The following is a 6,000-nucleotide window of genomic DNA, read 5'->3' as shown; positions in this document are numbered from 1 at the left end:
AACTGCCCAGGGAGCTTTCTCTGCTTAATTGCTCTGTGGTATTCTTAGGTACGTGATGGAAGAAAATCAGTCTGTTTTAGTAAGCTTTGCAAAGTGATAATTGTGTGATTGGCAATTGTCTTTTGTGCAGAGTTGATTGATTTGAAAGGGATTTCGGGTAGTTCCCCTGCTGTAGAAAGAGTAGCTTCCACATTGCTAAGTGTGAAAGTGAACTATGCTAAAGGAAACAAATAGGTAAGCCCAATTTGCTTAAATGCTTTTGAATATACCCTTAAAATACTTGTGTGTTTAAGTGACAGTGTGTTTGAAAATGGGGGGCTATGGCCTAAAGATTTCTAGAGTTAGAACTTGCCATTTTATCTGGTTTATGGCCAGGTTGAGAAAAACTCTCCTGCTTTTTCAGCCACCAGTCAATTTTTTGATCTTGAATTAAAGTGTTAAAATAAAGCATTTTCTTTCCATATGCTAACTGAAAAACCAAGGACTTGAAGGCAAAAGCTTTTTAACCATGGGAATATTTACGCTTAGGAAAAATGTAAATAGTGGTGTTTCCTCCAGAAGGCTTATGGCATGAGTTCAGTCTGATAAAAAGAAAGCAAAGGTTGAGGCAAACCTCTGGCAGTTCATTCTGCATGGAAACCCTTCATCAGTCACAGGATGTAGTATTTGGGAACGGATGTAGAACATTTCTGTACAACAGCTCACGCTTTGCTGCGGGACCCTAGATTGTGACGGGTAGGTCACAGGCTGCAATGAATGCCAGGGCACCGAGTGCTCTCCTGGCGCCTCAGTGGAGCTTTGATGCGTAGAAGGTCAGCGTGGTGAAATGTGGAAAATGAACTAGCAGGGGAAAATGAGAACTGGATGAATTTACTGTCATAGTTTGTCCTTTGTGACACTGACTGGGCAGCTGTCTTTGAGGGCACGCCTGGCAATGGAAAATCACTTGCTGTTGCATTCTGAAAATGCATTTGCAAGTAAAAGCAAAAGTGTATTTAAAGTAATAAAACCACACTCACACAAGTCAGACTGCCATTTTCAGGAAGACAGCATTATCAGAGGCAGCATGCAACTACAAGGAAGCGTAGCATCTCTGTTATTCAGATGAGTAATCCATGTCTTGCATTAAAACCTCCAGTAATACAGGATGCTATTGCATTTCTCTCTGTCCAATCTGGAATTTCAGCGCTGCCTTTCACTGATTTCTGCCAGCAAAGTGGACTTCTGAGAGCTCTACAGGATAAGACATCTTTCCTGAATTACATAGCTGTTTATCAAGAGCCATGTTCTGTTCTCCTATTCTTTGTTTAAATGGCTTGGGTTCTCCTCTGATTCTGGTTATTGATGTTCAGTTCCCTACTATGTGTCACTTGTTCATCTGGCTATTTGTTTTCTAATGAGAATGATTTCCTTAGAGGAATAGCTAGAAAAGAGTGGAAGGAGGTTTAACACATCTGTAGGCAGTGCAGATACAAGCAGGTATTTTGTTCTCAAGTACCTTTGTTTCGGTCTCCATTTGCTTCATCAACAGCAATTGTTTGTGACTTGTGAATTGTTTGTGTAGGTTTATTGGTTTATTTTTTTTTTTTGTTGTTTGTTTTTTAAGCCAGAGTGAAGTCTGTATTGAGCTAAATAATCACTTGGATCTAATTTTCCCCCCTTGCCTTCCCTGTTCTGCCACGTGAATCAGCTGGTCTCTATTAAACCCATCATGTTGCTAATGCTTAAAGCCTCCCAGGGAGCCACATGGCAGCAGGTGTTTCAGAGCGGGCGACCTGGCTGCACACTCTGTTGCCTTCAGTGACCAAGAGGCAGACAGGAGATGTGTTGAATTATATCCAGAAGAACTTATTTTTTTTTCCTGGTCTGAGGTTTCTGCAATGCTCTGGGACTTATCCAGAATCCCACATGCTATGGCAAAATTCAGCCAGCCAGATGGTTGGATGTTTTCTCTTGTGACTGCTGCTGATCTGGGGACCAGCCCCTGTGAATTTTATATTTTGCAACAAATTTCACTGAAACTGCCTGAAAACCCAGCAGAGATTTGTGGTGACAACCTTGGAGCAGAGAGGACGCCTCCAGTTGTTGGAGCTTCCCTTTCCTTTTCAGCAGTCCTGCTGTTGGCTGCTGGTCTTTGATGTGCCGTGCCACCTCTGTCTCCTCTTGAACCATCGCTCAGTATGCTGCCAGCAAACATCTGCAAGGTTTTTGGGAGAGCTTGAACTGGAGCTAGAGCTGGGATGAGAAGGCCTAGCCTTGGCTAGGCTGGCTGTGTGTATGTAATGATGATGGCCTCGTTATGTCCTAAACAAACCATGCTGGTACCCCTCATGCAGTGCTGAAGACGTGCCCTCGTGCTCCAGGCTGAGTTGTGCTGCTAGGACTGCAGCCCCATGGCTGTGAGGTGTCCAGCTCATTGCTGCCTTCTCGTAGCCAGCTTAAAACTGAACTGTGGAAATAATAATTATTACCCGTGGTTTCTGACAAAGGAAATTGGACAGACAGAAAGTGTGCTGGCCAGGAAGTTACCATCGCTATGGTTATTGTTAATTTATGTTAAGGGCAAAGGTTTCCAGTATCTGAAAACTAGCCTGTAATCTCAAGATGAGAGAACTGAAGTTCTGGAGACTTCTAAATCATTATCTAGGAGCAGGTTGTTAGACTTTTTCTTTTGTTTTTCCTGAATCACACACTTGTTTAAATATCTGAAAGATAATGGAAAAAATGGGGAAAAAAGAAAAAAAAAGAAAAAAAAAAACATGCTTTTCCCATTTGCTCTGCTAAATGAGAAAATGCTTAATGAAGCAACAGAGGCATTCTATAATGATGGTAAAGGGATTTTTTTTTTTTAATTATGAGATTTTAGTTTTCTTTAATTTTCCTCATTGGGGGGATACTTTTAATTTTTTTTTTTTTTTTTTTAAATCTGTGTTCCTCTGTTTGCTGTTGGGGGCGTGGAATCTGGTTGCTTTATAGCCATAGAGCTTTGTGCAAAGAGTTCAAGAACCACTGAAGGCTTGGTGCATAGCTGCAGGGCTGGGGCTGGAGGAGAGGAAGAGAACGATGAGTGGAGGTCCAGGGCAAATAGGAAAAAAATGCATCAGGTCCTTAAGGTGCAAGCATGGAGCACACCACTGGGAACCGGGCAGCATGCCCAGGTTTTTATACCGTAACACAGGGAGCTATGGGAGGAGCTTTGAGAACCAGTGAGAAGTGCAAATGGCTTTGAAGGTTTTCGGAATGTCAGTTCTGCCATTCCTGATGAGTTTTAATTTTGTTCTTCATGTAAAAGCATGTCTGACTCATTGCTCTAGCAACCTCAGCAGATGAACCTGCTTGTTTATTTTTGTAAACATATATTTGGTATAGGTTTGAGCATTGTTGTCAAGATTTAACTTGTGTGCAAGTCTCACCGTGGTTACCTCATTTCTGAATGTCTTAGAGGGTGACAAAAACTTGTGTTTCTCTTACTCCCTGGAGATTTTTCTTAGGGCTCTGTTGCACTGGTTCCTGAAATTAATTCAGTTATCATCAGAAACAGGAATCTGTCTCTTTCCTTTCCAGATTTTTACCTGGACAGCCTTAAATAAAACTTTTGCTGTATGAGTTACAGAAATGTTACCAGCTCTAGCATTAATACTCTATCTAGACATTTGAGGAGGATGAGATCATCATATTAAATGATACAGATAGTATGTATAATTTTAATGTAAAGGAGTAGTATGAATATAGCTAGAGAGGTGAGTAGACCAGGTTAGCACTTCTCAAAGGCCAAAAAGTTGCTTCTGAGGCAATAAGCATAGAAGATTAGAGGTTATTGCCTGTAAAGATGACAGGTAACAATATGCAGAACCCTCTTAATCGAGATAGAGCATTGTATATTGCAACTTATTTTCTTTGGGCCCTTATCAGAAACAGAGGCAGAGGTGAGATTATTTTGGAGCTTTACTGTAGTAATTCAGTGAGTAGATATTGTATTTTCTACACCTGTGTTCCAGAGAATAAAACAGCAGCACCAACAAAATCTCAGGAAAATGAAATGTTTTTACCTGACATTTGTTTTAGTAAGTGTGGAAACTACTTTTACAACATTCAGCTTTCCATAATTTAGAAAGCTCCTCTTCCACTATAAATGTCTGTGCCTTCCTCCTTATGTTATGAGCATTTATGGGAAAAGAGAGGGAAAATGCTCAGAAAAGTGCTTTTCGATCACAAATAACTCCCTAACGTAACGTAGGTTTAAGTATATACATGCATATACGTGTGATAAAAGTAATAAATTGAGTACATATACCTGAAATGGCCTATGTGCCTTATACTTGTTCCTTAGGTTAAGGAAAATGTAAATCTTTGCTTTCCATTGAAAAATCTTTCTAATTTCTATTTATAGGGAGTTGACAGTCCAGGGAGGGGAGTCCACATGATGGTGACTGGCTTCTGGGGACAGAAGAAAAGAACACTTCTAAAACCCACTAACACATGGGCAGTGTCGAGGAGAAAATGAAAGACAAGCCAGAGCAACTCCAGGTAAAAAACTAAGCCTAAATATTTTTTCTTTAGAGGGAATGGCGTAACACAGCATAGTCCAGGCTTAAATGTAGGTCAGCTGGATTTTGTTCAGATACTTACAGGTAAACAAAGTAAATTAATAATATGGCCATTTGCCTATCGAGTCATTTGCCTGAGGATGTAAAATAGAACATGGTTTATGTAACAGCAGAAATGCTGGGGAAGAAAAGCTCCCCTAATAAGCATCCTATGTATAAATTGCACAGCACAGGGGACAAAATACTGTTTTGGAGCCATGTTTTCCGAACATTGTGGTTCCTGCCAGAACCTGAGGGCTCTATTTGATATACTACACTATTTATGATGGTTTTAGCCAATTTAACCTCTGCTTGGTATATTTCTTTACTGTATTGTGTTGGAGCTTCCTTATTTTTTCCAAATAAAGAATTGAAGCTTTTCTGCTGTTTAATAGATCACTATTCAACTACAGTTCTGACGACAGGCCCACATTTAAGCTCTCTACCTGCTATCAGTAGTCCAGTGCTTTACCTGTGCTGGAATAATTTTTACCTCCTGCATAGTCATCTCCTTAACAGGCTGGTACGAGTGCACAATCACTACCCAGAACTTATGTGAGAGGCTGAGAGCACAAAAAGCAACAGGAAAACCAACCAACGCCACCGCGCAGGCTGACACAGACCCAGACAGGTTATATTCACACATACTTTATTTTCTTAGTACCTAAACATCTAAAGTGTAATTATTGGAGTGAAATGGGAAGTTGTCCACAGCATTCTTATGTTTATCTTTTGCTGGGTTTTGTCTCTGGATTTTTTTTTATTTCCTTTTTACACAGGTGTGGTAGAATTACAGAGGAGCATTAAGCCATGCGGTTAGAGCACACCTTCCATTCGAAGGAAATATGTCTGTCAGAGGTAGCGTTCGTGTCTGTATGCAAATTGTACCGTGTTTACTGCTACAAAATAGAAGTTGTTTATGTGTAGAGATGACTGTAATGACTGGTTTGCTCTCACAGCGTGTGGGATCTCACGGGTAGCTGTTGCGCTGCTCCCTCTTTGGTAGATTGTGGTGGATCTTGGGCCTGTGGTAGTACCAAAACAAGCGGAAAAATTCCATAAGGAAGGCTCCAATTAGCAGTTTGCTGCCTTTTGTGCTTTTGAAAATATTGTTTACTTTATTTTTTAAGAAAGAGTTTCTAGAAGAAAACATAATAAAAACAGAGTTCAGTGTGATGGTTAGAAATTGTGACCTCTCGGTACAGGTTTCTACTGAATTTGATGGTAAATGATTAAAAAAAAATGCTAGTTTTGCTTTTTAAAGATTGCCTGAAGTAACACAGAAGTACCTAAATTGATGTTTTGGGAGGTATGAGAACTAGCCATGTCTTTTGTCAACATGCCGCAGAATTTAGAAAGCTTTTACTGCAAAGTAACGTAGCTAACACTGTGTTATACCTAAAAAAAAAAAAAT

The sequence above is a fragment of the Aythya marila genome (genome assembly GCF_965140915.1).
Source record: "Aythya marila genome assembly, chromosome: 3".
NCBI classification, from domain to species: Eukaryota; Metazoa; Chordata; class Aves; order Anseriformes; family Anatidae; genus Aythya; species Aythya marila.
The sequence above is the reverse complement of the archived record's forward strand: the minus strand, read 5'-3'. Positions refer to the sequence as shown.